This window comes from Ursus americanus, chromosome 12, assembly GCF_024610735.1.
Source record: "Ursus americanus isolate L20-20 chromosome 12, mUrsAme1.1.p, whole genome shotgun sequence".
Classification (NCBI taxonomy): domain Eukaryota; kingdom Metazoa; phylum Chordata; class Mammalia; order Carnivora; family Ursidae; genus Ursus; species Ursus americanus.
In genome coordinates this window covers 58,685,534-58,705,990 of record NC_142138.1, presented here as the reverse complement: position 1 = coordinate 58,705,990, position 20,457 = coordinate 58,685,534, and the positions used below count along the sequence as shown (strand labels likewise).

General features: G+C 49.1%; 1 protein-coding gene across 1 annotated transcript in view; it reads left to right on the top strand.

Annotated features, from left to right (window-relative positions):
* The window catches only part of KCNA2 (potassium voltage-gated channel subfamily A member 2), a 58,825-nt gene extending 43,776 nt beyond the window's left edge, over positions 1-15,049 (top strand). The window contains exon 7 of the transcript XR_006780327.2: positions 9,643-15,049. The gene's annotated coding sequence lies outside the window, so the exon portion shown is untranslated. The remainder of the gene's footprint in view (positions 1-9,642) is intronic.
* The last annotated feature ends 5,408 nt before the right edge of the window (positions 15,050-20,457 follow it).

Here is a 20,457-nt window from a genome sequence, read left to right as displayed (position 1 = left end):
CCAGGACTCTGGGCTTTGCCCAGCTGGTGTCTCCCAAGGAAGAGAGGTACTTAATGGGGAGGGGAGGTGTGAGCCCACCTCGTCCTGGGGCTGGTGCGCTGGGCAGGACAAGCAGAGCTGTACTGAAACAAGTGAGAAACACAGCTAACCTTAGAGAAAGAGAAAGGGTCTGGAGCCAGAGTTTGGGGTTTGAATTCCAGCTCCAGGGAAACGAGTTTCCTCTCTTTGAACCTCTCGTTCTTCATCTCTGTAAAAGGCACCCTGATGCCCATCTTATCTTGTGAAGATTAAATGAGCACCTGGCACATAGTAGGAACCCAATAAAAATAGTGAAGGCATCTTCTCTCGTAGATTCCCATGCCTGAGAGACCCAGATGGGCCAGGATTCTTAGGCATCTGAGATGGACCAGCCGCTTCTGGTCCAGGGGTTCCCAATCTGGGCTAAGAGATACAAGAATTGACTTCAGAGGATCTAGAAAACTCCCCAAAACTATATGACACGTGGTGGTGTGGTCATTTTTCCAGGGACAGTGTCCACAGCTGCCCAGGGCCCCCAAAATCAAAACCATTAGTCAAACTTACATCCTACACCTTCTCCCCAGTGCCCAGGAAGGAAACGTCATTGTCCCAAAGTCATGGGCATTTGTTCAGAAAAAATTCATTTATTCAAAAAATATTTTTGTGCTCAGTGCTTAGGACTCTCTCCCAGGGGAAGCCCAAACTTAACCCACAGCGAGTTAGTGGCCGACACCGAGCTAACCAGACCCCCGGTCCCGGACGTCTCTTTCCCACCATGCTGGGGCCTCAGACCTGAAGTTTCCCTAGCTCCATTAGCACAGCAGCGGGGAAAAGACCTCCTATCCTGATATAAACTTAGTGTTATTTAAATGATATGCAAATGAGGCAAGTCTGCCTCTCTTCGACCAGAAGAGGCCTGGACGTTTCTGAATCTGTCAACTCTGATTATCTCTCCCTTTTGCTCCCCTAGGCCTCCCCTGACTCCCGCCCCACACATAGGTCAGTAAGCAACACATTCACAAGTGATTGGCTTTTCAAAAGAAGATCAAGGCTTTTTGGCTCCGCACCTGTTCCAACCGGAACCCTAGCAGGGCTCCGTGCTTAATGATTGTAGCGAAGTGAGAAGGGAAATCTCCCACCTGCATGGATTTCTGTACCAAGGAAAATCAGCCTCTTCCCACGTCTGTTCTGATGAAGATTCACACTCTTTCACTGATCATTTGGGGAGTTACCAACAACCATGTGAGAAGTAAAACCACTGCCATTCTGTGTCGGTAGCTTGTGGGGCCTTCTCTCTCGCAGCCAAAACCAGGCATCTTTAAATGTCTTGTGAATCTCTGAATCCCCAGCATCTGAGCCAGTGCCAGGCACAATAAATATTCATTGAATCAATGACTATTTACATCACATCATCACAATGGTGGCCAAGATATCCATGTCATTGGGACAGCAAAGACAGGGTCATGTTTAAGACCCCCTTATTTATGTATTTCTCTCTGGCCCTACAAGAGACCTCTAATCTCCACTTCTGGAGTCAGACTGGTCTTTACATACAGGTGGTCTGAATCACTGGAGGCAAATGGTCCGGGGTCAGGGTGCTGTGAGTCTCCGAATGCCTTGCCCACTGCAAACACTTCCACAGGTCCCAGAGCCTGCCCGGCCCCACAGCAGCCCCCAGGGCCAAACCCTTCCCCTTTCCCAAGGGACTAGAATCTAAAGGGTCCCTACAGGCTTCCCAAATTCCAAGACCGAAGAGATCTTGGTGCCTCAGAAAATGCTGGGCCTTCACAGACACATGAAAAAATGCTCCACATCACTGGGCATCAGGGAAATACAAATCAAAACCACAATGAGACACCACCTCCCATGGGTCAGAATGGCTAAAATTAACAAGTCAAGAAACAACAGATGTTGGCAAGGATGTGGAGAAAGGGGAACCCTCTGCACCCTTGGTGGGAATGCAAACAGTTGCAGCATTCTGGAAATCTGGAAGATAGTACGGAGGTTCCTCAAGAAGTTAAAAATCCAGTTACCCTATGACCCAGAAATTGCACTATTAGGTATTTATAACCAAAGGATACAAATATGGTGATTCAAAGGGGCACCTGCACCCCAGTGTTCATAGCAGCAAGGTCCACAATAGCCAAGCTATGGAAAGAGCCCCAATGTCCACGGACAGATGAATGGATAAAGAAGATGTAATATATATATATATATATATGTAATTGGATATTACTCAGACATCAGAAAAATGAAATCTTACCAGTTGCAATGACGTAGATGGACCTAGAGGGTATTACACTAAGTGAAATAAGTCAGTTAGAGAAAGACAAATATCATATGATCTCACTCATATGTGGAATTTAAGAAACAAAATAGACGAACATAGGGGAGGGGAAGGAAACATGAGACAAAACCAGAGAGGGAAGAAAATCATAAGAGAATCTTAATCATAGGAAACAAACTGAGGGTTGCTGGAGGGGAGAGGGGGTAGGGGGATGGGGTAACTGGGTGGACATTAAGGAGGGCACGTGATGGAATGTGCACTGGGTGTTATATGGAAATGGTGAATCACTGACCTCTACCTCTGAAATTAATAATACATTGTATGTTAATTAAATTGAATTTAAAGAAATAAATAAAAAAAAATACTGGGCCTTGGAGTCAGGGTTGCGTTACACACACACACACACACATACACACACACACACACACACACACACAGGTATAGTCAGATAAATCCTCACAAAGTCCTGGGACCTGCACTGATCATTCTTAGCTTAACCTAAGGCCTTGACCCTGAACACCATCAAATCAAGAAAAAGAAGGGATCCTTATGCAAAGTGGTTATTCAGTGAACACGCTGACTGAATAAACGATTCAAATCTGACCAAAATGTGAGCACCTTGCATCGGCATCCTGCTGGAGAAGTTGCCCGCCTCATCGCCTTTCATCCTTACAGTAACGGTGAGGTCTTTGTCTCTATCTCAATTTTCAGATGAGGAAATTGAGGCTCAGAGAGGCAAAGTAGTGGGCGAAACTCAAAAGGACCCAATAGGACTCAGATCCAAGAGAGCTGGAAGCCACTGAAACCAAGTCTAGTGCCCTCGCTATGCCATCACAGCCCCCCCCCCCCGGTGGGGTCAAGTCCAGCTGGGTCTTCCAAAGACATGGCGGCAAAACCCACCAAGGACTGCAACGCTGTCCCTGGAGCCCTCGGGTCCCAGGGAACCTCCAGGAAAATATAGGAATGAAGCATCTTGGGGAAGAGTCCGGAAGTCGAGGGATTATGAGGTGCAATGGAATCGGGTCACCCTCCTCGGGTGTTTTTGTCAACGGGAGTCACGAGGCTGCGAGGTGTGAATGAGCAATTGCTCTATTAAAACTTCCTAAAAAAGCCTTCTTCCCTTGAGCCTCAGCTCCTGATCGAGAGGAGGAAGGAAGTCTCCGGGATTCTGCACCCCTTCCCCCAGCCTCCTTCCTCAGTTTGCATTTTCAGGGTCCAGGAAGTGGCTGAAGGGATGGCTGGTTCTTCCTCCTCCTTCCCTCCTCCCACAGCCTGACCTCAGCTCCTCGTTCATGAAGCAGAGCTGGGGGTCGGGGGATAACTGCTCTTCACAGGGCAGCCGTGAGGATGAAATGTATATTGGAAGGCGCCTGGCACAGTGCCTGGTACACAGCAAGCACTCACTAAGTAGTACCTTCCACTCTGGGGGAGGAAGAGCCCCGGGAAGCAAGGAGCCTCAGTGCTGGGCTGGCAGGTCTGCCCAGAATCCCAGCGCTGGTTTCTGCCTGGACAACTGGGCTTATCGAAAGGTGGTACTCATGGAGCTGCTGTTGCTCTCGGGGAGCCTGACAGGTAACGGGGATCTACCAGCTGCTGCCCAGTGCAGGGGCCTCTTGGCTGCTCGTCCCCTCAGCGAGTGTTTGCAGGCCACCTCCGTGTGCCTGGTACTGCACGAGGCTCTGGGAATCCAAGGGAAATTAGACGCCCTCCGTGTGCCAAAAACACCTCCTGGTAAGACTGCACCTCCCCTCAGAAGGGGAAGGTGGAGGAAAAAATTCAGTCGGGGAAGGGGAGGACATGGACCTTGAACCAGTAATAGCACATGAGATGGCCCTTGATAAATGATTGCGGAAGGAATAAATGATTCCACGAACGGGTAATAAAAGCAAATGTTTATAAGGCACCTCTTCTGTGCCAGGTCCTGTTCTAAGCACTTTACACATATTAACTAATTTAATCCCTATGACTACCCGACGTGGTAGGTGCTAGTGATCCCCATTTTACAGACAAGGCACAGGGAGGCTTTCGTAACTTTGCGGTGGAGGATTTGAACCTGGGGCCATGTAACTCCAAAACCCATGCGTCTAAGTTCCCCTCTTATCCATGACCCAGACCCCACAGCAATTTCTCATCGATTGAGCCTCATGATACATGTATGGGGCGGCCAGCCCGGCAGGCATATCATTTACAGAAGAGGAAACCAAGGCATTGGAAGGATGGTAACTTGCCAAGGACACCCAGCGGGACGCAACAAACGGAACTCACATCTGTTGTCACGAAGAGTGAGGTGAGGGGTGGGGAGGTCGAGGGTGGTAAAATCCTGGATGGTCAGATCTAGACAAGGACTAGACCGACTGCCTCATTTTATAGATGAGACGATGGGGGCCCAGAGAGGGAAAGCCTTTTGCTTAAGGCTACACAGCCAATCAGTAATTGGAATGCTAGTCTGTCAACCGTCAGTCAAGCCAAGTGCTTCACATTTTTCTTCAAGAAGTCAAGAGCCATCACATTTGGCAAGGGAGACACACACAGTCAGGCAGCATAATTGAAGCCCCTATTCTGTTCCAATACCTCCCTTGATTTTATGCGGAATGCAAAGAATTGAACCTCTTCCCTTGCTAGTCTGGGAATATACATCAATAAACCAAACAGTGAGAGCTCCGGCTCTCCTGGGGGTTGGGGAGATAGAGAGTGATGGTAGGGCGCTTTTGTGTGCTGGGTGGGCAGGGAGGGTCTCTTGGATAAGGTGGTATCTAAGCAGAGACCTCAAGGAAGCCAGGGAGGTGGTCATGCAGGCTGATGTGGGAAGAACGTTCCAGGCTCAGGACACCGCAGGGCCAGAGTGCTCCAGGCGGGAGAGAGTGTGCCTTGGAGGCCGGAGTTGAATGGTCAGGGGAAGGCAGCAGCAAACGAAACCACAAAGCTTGGGATTGGGGATTAGGTGGGGGCTTGCAGATCCTGTAGGACCTTATAGCTCCAGAAGGGACTCTGGATTCCATCCTGGGTAAGGCGGGAAGCCACCAGGGGCTTTTCAGTGGAGAAGGGAACTGATTGGACATGCTTTTCTGTGATCACACTGGCTGTTGCGTGTAAAATAGTCTATAATGGGCAAGGATGGAGACAGGAGGACCAGTAAGAGGGTGCCTGCGATAAAGTCGGCAAGAGAGGCCGGCAGCAGGGAGGGCTGTGGCAGCTGAGGGGCTGGGGAGAAGCAGGTGGATTCTGGAGCTAACCCATGGATCCAACCTGTATGTCCCATGTTTGAAGATGGAACCAAGAGGACTCCCCGGAGGTCTGAGAAAAACAAAGGCATCCAGGATGACTCCAAGCTTTTGGCCTGAACATCTGGCATGAGAGAGCTGCTCCTTCTTGTGATGGAGAAATCCAGACCAGCTGATCAAGAGACCACTTGCCAAGGTGCTCATCTGAGGGGCTGCACCTTCTAGCCCCACCCTCTCCCCACAGTCCTAGCTATGGACGAGCGGGCACTGTTGAGGGGGTCTTCCCGAGCCACAGATGGAATCATGGTGGCCCTCTCAGCAGATGCCCCATTGGCCCATCTCCACCCAACCATAAACCCTCCGCCTTCACAGAGGCAAACCCTGGCCCGTCCCGGGAGCCAAGGGCCAGAGCCCAAGTAGGGTCAGAGCCCAGACGGTCAGCCAGGCCTGGCCCTGATTTAATTATGAGGTCCATCTGGCCAGCTGCCCCGCCAGCAGGAATGTCCCTGGGCCTCAGCCTGGCCAGCCCCTGGGGCGCAGCTCGCAGGCTTGTCAGAGGGAGTTAGCCTCATTCGCCACTCCCTGGGTCCCATCCAGCAGGCCTGGCTGGCTCTGCCACTGGCCTCCCAGGATCTGAGAAGAGTGCAGGCCAGGCCAGCCCTTGGCCACGGGATTTGGGGCTTGAACGGCGAGAGCTCCTGGGAAAGGAAGAAGATCACGAATCGTGGTCCTGCCTCCTGGCGCCCAGACTGAGGTGCATTGGTCTGGGAGGGTGCTGAGTGTTGGCCAGAGTTCCAAGCAATGCCCCTTACCAAGAGCAGGAGAACACTGTGGGGATGCCGGAAAAGGGGGCACTGCTGAGGGTCTAGGCTTCCTCCCAGGATACCCGGATGTAAGACAATATGATAGATTTCAAACACTCCTTAGGGGCGTGGGGAGGGTCATACCTGCAGGCGTGGAGAAGCTCAGCTCTTCCTCCTGGGATCTGAAAGTCTCCAATCTGTAGGATGAAGTGCCAACCTTGGGTACCTCCCTGAGCTCCTCCTTACTATTCTCCAAATAGGCTTATTGAGACACTGGTGTCTTCCACGTCTCTAAAGTGGGCCCACACACTGTCCATAGGGCCTCCCCGGGGGTGGATATACGTGGAGATTTTCCAGCCAGAGCCTCCGCACCAGGGCCAACTGACTCCCTCCGGGGCTTCCCCCAAAACAACACATCTTTTGTTTCTACCGAAATATAAAACTACACTTGGGGCTTAGGTGAGCTGTCTCAGCCATGAAGAAATAGAAAATCAGGGCAAGCGTGGACCTTGGAGATCAGACATGGGAAGGGACTCGTTCAAGAGCACAAAGTGAGTGGTTGATAAAACCAAGAGCCCGGAGCGCCTGACTCCCAGTCCAGTACTATCTCTGTGACCCCATCATTTATCAAGAGAGCCATAGGACCTTCCTCCCCCCACCCTCCTACGTGTCTCCCCAGATTCAAGACCCTCAGGGAGCTCAGGAGCTTCCCGGAGGGACCCCCTTTCCTCCAGCGACTCCCTCCAGGAACATTCCTTTCTTCCCCGCTCCTTCCCCCAGGGTCTCCACTCAGCAGATGGGGCCAGCCGGGCAGCAGTGAGCCCCATATTACCACCCCTCCCAGACACCCTTGCGGTGCTCATTGCTGACAATGCAGCTGGAATGTGTCCTGGGTCCCTCAGCTCTTTATACTGCTCTCCACACGCAGCAGCTCACCTGAACCGGAGGTTCACCGCCTGTCACACCTGTAAGGTAGGCATTAGTATCCTGTGTTAACAGATGGAGAAACTGAGGCTCAAAGAGTTTCCTGCCACTAAGAAAGTGTTGCCTGGGGTCTCAGACCCAGATGTGTCCAGTGCTATGAGCTGTGTTTTCTCCATGATGCAACACACTTCCGCGGTGTGGGTTTCCAGTGTGAAAGCTGGTTAGTTCCCCTCGGTTCCTTCTGGAAAACAAAGGGCTTCCATGTGGTGATTGCCTCTAGGCCCAGAATGTTGATCCTTAGGGATTTCTATGGGCAACGGTAGGCTCATGATGTTTTCCAAGTTTCTAGAGAAGCTTCAAGGGCCTTCCCTTGCACGGGCCCTCCTCCCAAGGCCCCTTCTTTTCTTTTCATTCTAGACCAATATTCACTTTCTTACCAAATGTTGTGTTCTTACAAAATGTCTGTCTTCGAGACTCCCCTCCTCTATCTCCCTCATCTCCTGCCCCTCCCCAAAATTAAACAAGCCTCAGGATCCACAAAACAAGATCTGCCTTCGGGAGTCAGACAACACTAGAGTCACATTCACTTACAGGCTGTGTGATCCTGGACAAGTTGCTTAACCTCTCTGAACCTGAGCCATCTTCTCCATGAAGCGCTGTGAGGGTTCACTGGCTCTCAGCGTGGGCCCTGAGACTGCTAGATACCCTCTCTTCCTTCCAGTTATACAGAGACAGGGACAGACCTAAGTCCCCTTTCCCTCAGGGTGAGTGACATAGGACACTGACTTCAACCAGTCACTTGCACATCTATGGAGAACTCGCTCTTGCTTGGGTAAGGCTCCGTTCCTGCCCTCACTGCAAGAGTAGCTCCAATTTAGCCCCTGGTCAATGTGCCTTGTCTCTGGGAGGTGGGGGTGAGCGCGACCCTGGCTCAAGCTAGGCTGCACAGCACTCGGGTTACAAGGATCCCCCTTATCCACAGGGGACGAGTTCCAAGACCCCCGGTGGATGCCTGAAACTGCCGATATACGGAACCCTACAGACACTATTTTTCCCTGTAGGTACGCACCTGCGATAAAGTTTATTTTTATTTTTTTTTTTAAAGATTTTATTTATTTATTTGACAGAGACAGAGACAGCCAGCGAGAGAGGGAACACAAGCAGGGGGAGTGGGAGAGGAAGAAGCAGGCTCATAGCAGAGGAGCCTGATGTGGGGCTCGATCCCAGAACGCCAGGATCACGCCCTGAGCCAAAGGCAGATGCTTAACCGCTGTGCCACCCAGGCGCCCCTGCGATAAAGTTTAATTCATCAATCAGGCACAGTAAGAGATTAACCCCCATCACCAGTAATAAACTAGAACAGCTATAACAACACACTGTGGCAAAAGTTACGTGAATGTCGTGTCTCTCGCGCAAAATACGCTATTGTGCTCTCCTCACCCTTCTTGTAATGCTGTGGGACGACAAAACGCTGACATAACGAGATGAAGTGGGGGGAACGACAGGGGCGTGGTGACATAGCCTCAGGCTACTATTGACCTTTGAATATGGCAGGAGGCTCACCTGCTTCCAGACCACAGCTGACCAAGGGTAACTGAAACCATGGAGAGCTGGGGACCTGGGGGGCTTCGTTGGTTAAGCATCTGCCTTTGGCTCAGGTCATGATCTTGGGGTCCTGGGATGGAGCCCCGCGGTGGGCTTCCTGCTCGACGGGGAATCTGCTTCTCCCTCTCCCTCTGCCTGCAGCTCCCCCTGCTTGTGCACTCTCGCGCTCTCTTTCTGTCAAATAAATAAAATCTTAAACAACAGCAACAACAACAAAAAACCAAAACACAGAGTGCAAAACCATGGATAAGGGAGGCGCCACCATACTATCACATTCTCCATCTCATCTGCACCTCACTATGACCCCCAAGTGGGTATTCTCGTACCCGTTTGGCAGATGTGAGAAAACCAGGGCCCAGAGACAAAGAGCCTTGTCAAGGTCATGCAGCTGGTTGGACAAGAGAGCTGGATTGAGAGCCACTCAAAGCACTTTCATACCCAGATGGCCACAGCCGTCCTGGGAGGCAGGAAGGGGACTCAGAGACCTCGTGTGTTCCCTGACCTGCCAAGGTCACCAAGCAGCAGGTGTTAGAGCCAGGCCTGGAACCAGGAGCCCACTTCCTGGACGGGTACCTCACCTGCCTACCAGGCTTGAAGGTCTTTGCGGTTAGCCACAGAGGGCTTTGACCCTGCAGCCTCCCGCCAAGGCCCCGGGCCCGGATCGGACAGTACGGTGACAATCCCAGTCACAGTGGGTGCCTTTCCCATGCCAGGCGGTGGGGTGGGTGCTTTATACCCAGTGCTACAATTCTCACGGTCCCCCTCTCTCACTTCCTTTTCACAGAGGAGAGCCAGAAGCTCGGAAAGAATCAGCGACTCGCCCAAGGTGACGCAGCTGACAGGGGCTGAGACTGGATCCCAGGGCTGCTGGCTCGACCTTCACCACGGGCACCTTTCTGTTCTCAGCTTCGATGGCACCTTCTCAGGCGGTCCTTCCCAAGCAGCCCTCATCCAGGCCGGGCTCCTGGTGTTCTTGGTGTCCACGCTCTGTTATCTTCTGAACATCCGTCACGATCTGCAACAGTCCCTTTATGTATTCCTGTTTATTTTCTGACACTTACACTAGAAGGTAAGCTCCATGTTTGTCTTGTTTACTGCAGAATCGCTGGACTGGAGCCATGTGGTGGTTGAATGAATGAATGAATGAATGAATGAATGAATGAATGAATGAGGACTGTCAGCACCAGCCCACAAGAGCACGGCTGAAATGCAGGGAGTCTGGCTGAGCCGGGCGTGTGAAGAGGAAAGCCTCGCTTGGCCTAGTGTGGTAGAGGGTACGTGGACTTTGGAGTCGGCCAGACCAGGGTTCTAACCTCCACATGTACTCTCTATGTGACTTTGGGCAGGCTAGAGCTTCTGGCGTTCTCGTTGATTCGATGGGAACAGTTAATACTCACTTTCAAGGACAGCTGTGAGGATTCAATAAGATCATAGAGAACGAGCACCCAGAATGGCTCCTGGCTGATCTAGGCTCCAGCAAGAGCAGCTCCCTTCCCCCTCGCTGAGAACGAGAGGCCTCGGGACTCCAGGCTGGGAACGGTCCAGAACTCCGCTTGCGTTAGGAGCCCGGCCTCAGAGCCTGGTAGTGCTCCCCACCCCGTGCAAGCAGCAGCCAGTTTCAAACTATGTAAATATGCCAGACTGCCTTCTCAGCAAGGAAACAGCTATACTTAGTGCAATTTGCATGTATTTTAAGCCGACTTGTTCCAAGCAAAGAAGCCGATTCATGAATTTAATAACATTCATAGATTCCCAGAATGTCAGCACCGGGAAAGAACGCAGCCCAGCCCCTCACTGGGCAGAGGAGAATGCCCAGGGTGGCGGTATGTTCAAGGTCATGCCGCTGGGATGGCATCGGCCCCTCAGCCTCTGATTCCAAGTCCGGGGCCCCGGCTCTATTTCCCTCTGGCCCCGTCCAGCATGCGTCTGAGCAAGGGTATGAATTTGCAGCCTTCAGATCCTCATGCCACCTGAACCATCGAAGCTCAAGGGGTGCAGTCGGCCCTCCCAGGTTGCCTTGCAGGCGGGGGTGAGGGTGGGGCTGTGGTCTGGGGTAAGCTGGGGACTGGCTGTATGCAAAGGACTAACAGCCCCATGGGTGCCCAGTCCGTGATTCCTTCCCTGCCAGGCCACTGAGGGGCCCGTAGGATGAGATCTGTGAGCATTCCCCACTCCCTTCACAGCCCATTAAGATGATGCATTAGGTCATCCAGGGATTTACCTAGAGCATACTTTTAACTCGGCAGTGATTGCGTCTGCCTGCCCGGCCAGCCCTCTCTCTTCTTCTGGTAACTGCGTGCTTCTCTGCTTTATGGGAATGGTGCCCCCCTCCACAGATTCCAGTGTGGCTGTCAAACAAAGGCCCTCAGGCTTTGCCACAGGGCCGGGCATGTGATCCAGCCCCAATCCGGTGAGTGGTTCAGGGGCGGTCATGTGACCCAAACAGTCATTTTGAGGAGTGTGAGGCGAGCTCGGGGCAAAGCAGTACAGCTCTTTCCTCTGAAGCAAGCCTGCCTGGCACCCCCAGCAGCTCGCTTTGCCACCACGAGGAGCAAACCTGCCCGAGAAAGAAGTCAACACGAAGGAAAGGGCTCGAGGACAGACAGTACGCTGATGCCATTGTCCAAGTGCCTGGATCCAGTGGTGCCTGAAGCCCAGCTCAATCCCATAGTCTTCCCTGTTTTTCAAGCTAATTTGGGTTGGATTTCTTCACCTGCATCTGAAAGACTCCTGACTCAGTCCCTAATCTGTATCATCTCTTGGGGTGATATCTCATGAGGTGACCCCTGCCATGTAAATGCCATGTAAAATTGTCCTTCTTTGGCGAGAGGGTCCTAAACAGACCTTAAGAATGATGAGGGTGTCCTCATGCTAGTCCAATGTATTTAGAGCCTATCTTGTGCCAGCTGCTTTTATATTAGGTCATTTAGTTACCCCAACAATTTTCTGTAAATTATTATTATTATTATTATTATTATTATTATTATTATTATTATTCCTATTGTAGAGATCAGGAAGTCCAGGCTCAGAGCGGTCAAAGAACTTCACCAGGATCACGTAATAAATAAACGTTGGACGTAGTCTCCAATTAAAGTAGCGGGACTCCAAACGCACTAATAAAAACGTCTGATGGTGCTGATAAGGAAGATTGCTCCCAATTCCGAGCACTTACTGTAGGGGCTAGACACCATGCTAAGCACTTCACCTACGTCAAATACTCCTCCCCACAACCTCGGACTTTTACAGCTGAGGAATCTGAGGCTCAGAGCACTTATGTAACTTGCCCAGCTGGTAAGGGGGAGCTTGACTGGCCCTCACCTCAGCACTGGGTCCCACTTCTCATTCCAGTATTCTAGATTACACGGGTGAAGTCTCTGTTCGCACTGCTCAGACTTCCTGAGTTCATTGACTCGACTCTCACCCTCTCAGCTTTTGCCTTTCCAGGCTAAGGAGAGACCCACTTAGCTTAGAGATGGTTCCAGTTCCTCTTCAGCTCTCCACCTGCCCCCTCCAGTCAGGCCTGGGCTGGCCAGGTTCACATAGACGCTGCCCACCCAGACCCTCACCTCCAGACTCGAGAGCCCAAGGGCAGGTGCCAGGGCTGCATCCAGACCCCTCCTTGACCACTGCTGTCCGTGAGGGGCCAAAAAGGGGCTGAGCGTGGATGGTGGAAACCCAAGCTAGGACCACCGAGAAGTTGACCATGGGTGGACTCCAGGTCTCTGTCTCTCTGGCCCTCACGTCTCTGGGAGCCCTGCTTAGGGGCACGCTGCGCTGCTGGTCCCTGGGGGATGCTGGGCAGTGGCTCAGAGCGAGAACAGTGCCTGCCTGAAACACTGGCATGCAGCCTACCTTCCAGGAATAGCTCAGTGACTAGGCCAAAGAGTCACCATATTTGGCAGAGGGAAGAAAACCTTTCCACAGAACAACAGAATGGTCCAGAATCGCTGCCCCTTGCCAGGGCCACGTCTCCCAGGTCCCACTCTCCCAGGAGGGACACCTCCTGTTCCCTGCCAGGCCCCCTAGGTATCCTCGCAGTGACAGACAGCTAATGAGGGGTCACGGTCTCTGTTGCCAATGCCCCATGTGAGATGCCAAGGGGAGATATAGGTACCCATCTGGCAGGCAGGAATTTGGTTTTTCATCCCCTAGTCATCCAGACAGCTTCCCAGGCCGAGACTGGTGGAAAAATTGCCAAGTCAGCCTTGAAAGGAAGCATCCGGGACAGCAGACACAGATGGTTCCATCAGGGCCGACTCAGTGAAATCCTGCTTCAGAGGCCACCAGGCTCATTTGTCCAGACCTCACCAGCCTCCGCTTCCTCCACGGGTGAGGAGTTATGAACTGTGTTTCAGAAAACATCATGGGGAGAACAACTCCATGGATTCTTTCAGCCCCAGTCCAAGAGTCGATTGTCCTTTGGCCTCATGGAAATCTACCTTTGACCAACCTCCAGCCTTCCTCGCTCCTTACCCTTCATCTACTTCCATCCAGTGCTCCCTGAGCCCTGAGTCACAGGAGATAGCTTTTTGGAGAAAACAGAGCACCCCCTTCAGTGTCCAGCCCGGGCTTGAAATCTCACCCTCCTGCCCAATAGCTGTGTGGCCCTGAACAGATAACCTAACTTCTCTGAACTTCGATTCCCTCATCCGTATATAAGAATACCTCCCTCCTTGCCTGGTGGCGATCTGCGTTAGAATGTACGTACATAAAGTACCTGGCACAGAATAATTGTTCGATACAAGACAGTCAGTACATTTTTGCTATTATTTTTTAAAATGTTTTCCCTCTAAAAGCCCAGTTCTTCCCTGCCGCCAGATCCCTTACCCCAGCAGCTTTCCCAGATGGACAGTTTCTAGAGTCCTCTTCTCATGCCCATTCAAGTTCTGTCTTCCCTGAGGTTTCCTGGAGACCATGTCTAGTACCAGATGTATGTCATATCCTACAGTGAGAGGTTTAAGGTCGCTCTCACCTCTCAGAAAGCTGGGCACGAAGACCTGGTTTCTTCTCTCTTTCCATCCTCAGACCCCTAGAAAAAGCCCCATGCCCCAGGAGGGGACTGCTATCCCAGTCCCAGGCAACCCTCTCCGAACACTCACAGTATATGCAAAAATTAATTCAAAATGTATCATAGCCTTAAAGGTAAAACACAAGATTATAAACTTCTAGGAGAAAACCAGGGAGAAAAATCTTTATGATCTTGGGTTAGGCAAAGAGTTCTTAGAGATGGCCCCACAAGCAGAATCTGTTTTTTTAAATGATAAATTGAGCCTTTTCAGAATTAAAAACGTTTGCTCTGTGAAAGAGACTGAAAGGAGAATGAAAAGACGATTCACAGGCTGGAAGGAAATGTTTGCGAATGTTGTATCTGACAAAGGACTTATACCCAGTGCACATAAAGAACTTGCAAAACTCAACAGTGAGAAAACAAACAACCCTCCTCCTGAAATAGGCAAGAGATTGGAACAGATGTTTTACTTAAAAAGGCATCTGGATTTTTTTTGTTTGTTTCTTTGTTTTGTTTGTTTCTTAGATTCTGCATAGAGGGACATTGTATGGCATTTGTCTTTCTCCGTCTGACTTAGTTCACCTTGCATGCTACCCTCTAGATCCATCCATGTTGCTGCAAATGGCAAGATCTCATTTTCTTATGACTGAATAATGTATAGAATTGGTGAATCACTATGTTGCACATCTGAAACTAACATGACATGGTATCCTAATCGTACTTCAATAAACAATAAACGAATAAATAGGCTTGGAAATATTGGGCTTCATAAAGAGAAAGAAAAGGTATATACGGATGGAAAATAAGCACACGAAAAGCTGGGGAGCATTATTAATCGTAAAAGAAATGCAAATTAAAGCCATAGTATGTGTGGTTTTGTGTCGATACCATTACATGCCTGTTAGAATTGCTGAAATAAAAAAATCCTGACAATAGCAAGTACTAGAAATGTGGAAAAACTGGACTCGCATACGTCACTGGCTGCAAATTGCTACCACCCCTTTACAAAACAGCTTAGCCGTGTCTTACGAAGCCACACATATACTTAACGCATAACTTACCAATCCTACTCCTGGATATTGAACCAAGAAATGAAAACGTACGTTAACATAACAACCACTATGTGAATGTTTATAGCCGCTTTATTCATAATAAAAACTGGGGACACCTCAAACATCCTTCAACCAGCTATTGCATAAACAAACTGGTACGTCTAAAGAACAGAGTACTAGTTAATTGCTAGTTATTAATTACATTAATAAAATGTAATTAACTCTGTAGATACACAGTGATGTGGGGAAATCCAAATGCATTTCTGTAAGTGAAAGAAGCCACACCAAAGGGCTATATAACATACAGCTGTATTTATATGATTCTTAGTGGAAAGGGCAAAGCTAAGTGGTAGGAGAACTGATCAGGGGTTTCCAGGGATTAGAGGTCGGGGCGGGAGTTGACTGCAAAAGGACAACACACGGGAATTATTTGGGGTGATGGAACTATTCTGTATCTTGACATGGTGGTGAATATACAGACCTAGTGTTTGCCAAAACTCATCGAGCTATATACTACGAAGAGTGGATTTTACTGTTTGTAAACTTATTAAAATGCTTCAAAAAACAAAAATGGGGATTATAAGTAATAAAAGAAAAACTAAGTTGGGGCGCCTGGGTGGCTCAGTCGGTTAAGTGTCTGACTTTGGCTCAGGTCATGATCTCAGGGTCCTGGGACGGAGCCTTGAGTTGCAGTCAGGCTCCTCACTCAGCAGGGAGTCTGCTTGTCCCTCTGCCCCTCCCCCCACCTGCTCCCGCACACCCTGGTCATGCTCGTGCTCACTCTCTCAAATAAATAAAATCTTAAAGAAAATGAAAAAGAAAAACTAAGTTGGCAGAGTTGAGGAAAGAAATGAAAGAGACAAAAACTCCACAGGTGTGAAAGCCATATTAAAAAAAATAAAAAATAAAATACACATAACTAAAATGGGATGGGACGGGATGGGATGGGTTGGGACGGGACAGGAGGGGACGGCATAGAGTAGAAGCAAGAAGTGAGTTAGGACCTAAGTGCAATAGTGCAAGGGACATTTGTGGTGGACTTACATCAGCATAGAAGCAGTGGAAGAAATGTGAAGTGGTCAGAATCTGGATATATTTTGGAGGTAGAGTCACCTTTTTTGCTTCAGGATGGAAAATACCAGAGAACGACTCCAAGGGAAGGGGGTTGCCTGGACAACCGGGTGACCAGTGGTGCTGTGTACCGTCCTGGGAAACGCTGGCAGAGGGACAGATTGAGGGAATTCTGCTTGGGTTATGTTCACTTTGTGGTTTTTTTTTTTAAAGATTTTATTTATCTATTTGACAGAGAGAGAGACAGCCAGCGAGAGAGGGAACACAAGCAGGGGGAGTGGGAGAGGAAGAAGCAGGCTCATAGCGGAGGAGCCTGAAGTGGGGCTCGATCCCAGAACGCCGGGATCACGCCCTGAGCCGAAGGCAGAAGCTTAACCACTGTGCCACCCAGGCGCCCCAGGGTTATGTTCACTTTGCACACAGCCTATTAGCTCCCCAAGGGCAGATGCCTCAGACTTCGCCTTAGCAACACCCCATCTTCAAGACAGGGACGTACTGCCTACAACATTCTGAGAAGAGACATACGTAACTTCAAGTAGAAAGCCAGCAGACAGACACCATCTCGCATGCACAATAAGAGCCCTTCCTCAGAAAAACTACCTGACAATAAATCCAGTCAACCAAATAGTGAATCAAAATCATCGGAAGAGAGAAAACTTATGGTTAAAAAACCGCCAAGGGGCAGAGAGCATTCCATCGTAGTCCATGGCCCATAGATTTAGAAACTAGACATTGCATTTATAGAGCAGAAAGTAAGCGTTACTACTTTGGACAATACGAAAGCAGTGCGTTTATTAAGCACCTTGCGTTGGGGAGCTAGGGGAAGAGAGTAATGTGCTAATTTTCATAATTCTCCTAAGAGAGTGTCACTGGATAGTGTCTCAAATTGAAACTTTGTTTAGAACATACTTTACTCTCCTAATATTTATGCTATTTGCTCTTAATTTTGAAGGCTATTTTAGGAACTAATGTTTCTTGTGGGGAAAATAATTGATCTGATGTCCAGAAATCCTGGGTCAGTTCATTGAGTTTCTTATTATGCTATTAAACATTTCAGTTAAATTCAGTTTAATCCATGTTTAGTAAAAATGCCCTGCACAGTATGATTCCATCTTGGCCAAATTATTTCTCTAACTACCTAAGTGCCCATGCATCTACTTCTCTCTCCCCATATGTGCATAAAGACATGACCAAAATGGTTATCACAGATTGTTAATGATGATTCTTTTTGGTAATATGAATGGGGTAGGTTTTTTCTCAATCAAATATTTTCTTTGGCTACCAAGCATTTACATGTAAATACAAAAGGTGATTAATTCTTAAAACTGAGTAGCGAGAACAAACTCAGCTGGGTAGTAAAGGACAATATTTGAAGGTTCTAGGAGAAAATCAACTGATAGTCCTGTGGTCATTGTCTGGTCCCAGCTTCCCTGGGTATTCGTACCAGCATCGTATGGAGAGGTCAGTAGTCAAAGATATGACACAGAGGGTTCCCCACACTAGGGACAAGCATCTGATAGTGCTGACCTTTGAGCCTGGAATTAGGTGTGTGTCCAGGACAAGGTGCATGTTGGGAGAGTCGGGCGGGGAGGGGCGGGGAAGGGAAGGAGCTCTGTCTGTATTTTTCTGTTTCTAAGCTCACTGTGGACAACCCGCAGTTCTCAGGAGTAGATCACAGCTGAAATTTCTGGGGGGTGGGGAATGAGTGTCCGCAGCTAGTCTGTCTGCGAGCTTCTAGAATGGCAAGCAGTGCCCACTAGAAAGCAAGTGGGCTCTCCAAAAACAACACTGCCCATCTCGCAAGAGTCCTTTGTGATGGGCCAGAAAACCACTGCTGTGCGATGTCAGGAAGACATTCAGGAGAGCCTTTCACGAAGTCCTGGGGACAACTTACAGAAGTCTTCAATGGAGGGTGGCCATGGAGGCTGCTCTGGGTCCAAGGTGTTGGCTCCGTCTTGATCAGTATGCCCACTGACCACTTGGATAAGGAAATGGGTACCATGCTGCTTCAACCTGAGGTGGCATAAAGCCAGGAAAGATGTCAGGATCAATCTTAGGAGATTCTATAGGCTGGGATGATGGACTGCAAAGTAACAAGGTCTGCTAAATAAATACAGAGTGGGAAATTCCTAGCTCGTCTTCAGGTAAAGACATGAGGGCTTTAGTTGACTTATCTTCATATTAATGGATCAGAGGACGGTGCTCCCAAAGCCGTAATTGGCAGTTCCCAAACATTCCATCCTCACTTGGGCTTTGCACAACATGTTGTTTCCTAGGTAGCCAGGTACCCTTCACCTTCCTCGTCAAGACACTCCTTCCTCAAGACTCAGGCGTCAGTCAGCTCCTCCAGAGGACCCCTGGCCCCCCACAACCCTCCCGCGATGTCTAAACCACGAGTCCAAACCTACCATAGCTTTTACCCAACATAATCCTCTAATCAGGTATCTCCTTTGTCTGTGCACCTCAACCCTAAGCTCCTGCGTCTTTGTCTTCTGTGTCCCCATCAGTCAGCATAGCACTGGGGACACACGACTGGTGAATAAATGCTTGACAAATGAATGGATGGGTAGGTGAATGAAGCACAGTGGACTCTCCAGCTAGAGCAGCAAGGCCAAGGGACAAATGGCCAGAGTTCTGTGACCACATCCTCTCTAGACCACACTCTTCTGATGTTCAGTAACCTCTGCACTCACTCCAAGCTCCAAGGGGCTTTGGATTATTGGTGCTTCTGAGGTTTTCTCCGCAGAGCTGAACTTCAGAAACTCATTTTACTCATTGGTGAAGTGAGTAGATTGGATTGACAGGTCTAGCCAGGGCCAGCTTCACAGGCTTACAATACAGTTGTGCAGGACCCGGGGCTTGGTTTACAGCTCTGAGGCCGCCATCTTGAAATCTCCATTTTTGAACAAAGTGCCCCACATTTTCATTTAGTAGTGAGCCCTGCAAATTATGTAGCTGGTCATATTCATCTATGAGCATAAAAGGACTCATTTTATTTTTACTGTAAGCTTAAACCATTTAATGAATATTAAAAGCAATGCCAACTTGCATCTAACCTTTACCAATCCATTGAACAAATATTGTCCTATGTTTTGTGTAGTTGTCATTAGAAAATGCATACAAACATTCATATTTACCCCTTCTTCCACTTATCATTATTTTGTATGTGTGTACTTGTCTGTGCCTTGACATGGTTCCCATATTTGTCATTTTTAAAAGCTCTATCATATTCTAGAATGTAAATACACCATGGGTTTTAAGCCAAACCCTGATGGCTGGGCATTTGGGTTGCTTCCAATTTTTATAAATAGCATTTCTAAGAGCAACTAAGCACAAATTACTTTCTTTCTTTCTTTTTTTTTTTTTCTCTTTTAAGCTATTTCCTTGGAGTATATTCTCAGAAGTGGAATTATCAGGTCAAAGGGTAGGAATAATTTTATGGCTCTTAATATTACTGGATTGTTCTCCTGAAAAACTGGACCAATTTATGGAGCCATCAGCAAGATACATGTGACTGCTTCTAAGGTTCTGAAATAATTATTTTTTACTAGTTTAATAGGTACATAATGATATCTCAAAATTGAGAATAGTTTAAATGTTCAACAACAAGGGAGTGAGTTTCAGAAACATGGTAAGTCTGTATACTTTTTTTATATGATCAGTAAAAATCGGGTCCACTGCTGGGCACATGGCCGTCCCCACTCCCAGCCTCGGCTACTTTGTGCTCCATAAGGTGACCGCCAGCACAGATCCCGCAGCTGGCAGAAGGCCCTCACCCCAAACCGGCACTACATAGGCAAACAGGACAAGCTGGGTCCCGGCCCCACCATCCCTAGTCGTGCACCTCCGTGAGCCTCTGTCTTTTCCTGTGAGCTTGGAGTGATCCCCTCCAAGTGACTCCCCGGGTTGAGAGATGATTCAATAAAATAATGTGGGGAGCAGGCTGTTTGAAAGCATCCAAGTTAGTTACTGGCATGATGGGTTTGGTGCTGGGAAGGAGCTGGCTGTGCAGAGCCACTGATCGGTCCCAACACCTCCATGGAGTCCCAGCTGCGCTCCAGGAGATAGAAACAATACCTGCTAGTGTGAGCCCAGCCAAGCTGTGTGCCTTCTGGGAGGGAGGAGCCTTGTCTGGCATCCGGTCCCACCTTCCCTCGAGCTTAACAGTAACACATATTTATTTCAAAAGCACTTACTGTGTACCACACACTGTTCCAAGGGCTTCACCAAATTAACCCATTTAATCATCCTAATAAGGCAGCGAGTTAGCAACTGTCCCCGTTGGCTCGGGGAGGAAAGAGAGGCAAGAGAGTTTGAATGACTTGCTCTTAACAAGTTTACAGCAATGGATGGCCAGTGGTGGAGCTGGATGCAGCCCAGGAAGTCTAGCTCTGTCTCCAGGATCCACACGCTTGGATCTGAGCTATACTATCTCTAAGTGAGTCAAGGGACACCAGAGCCCCATGGA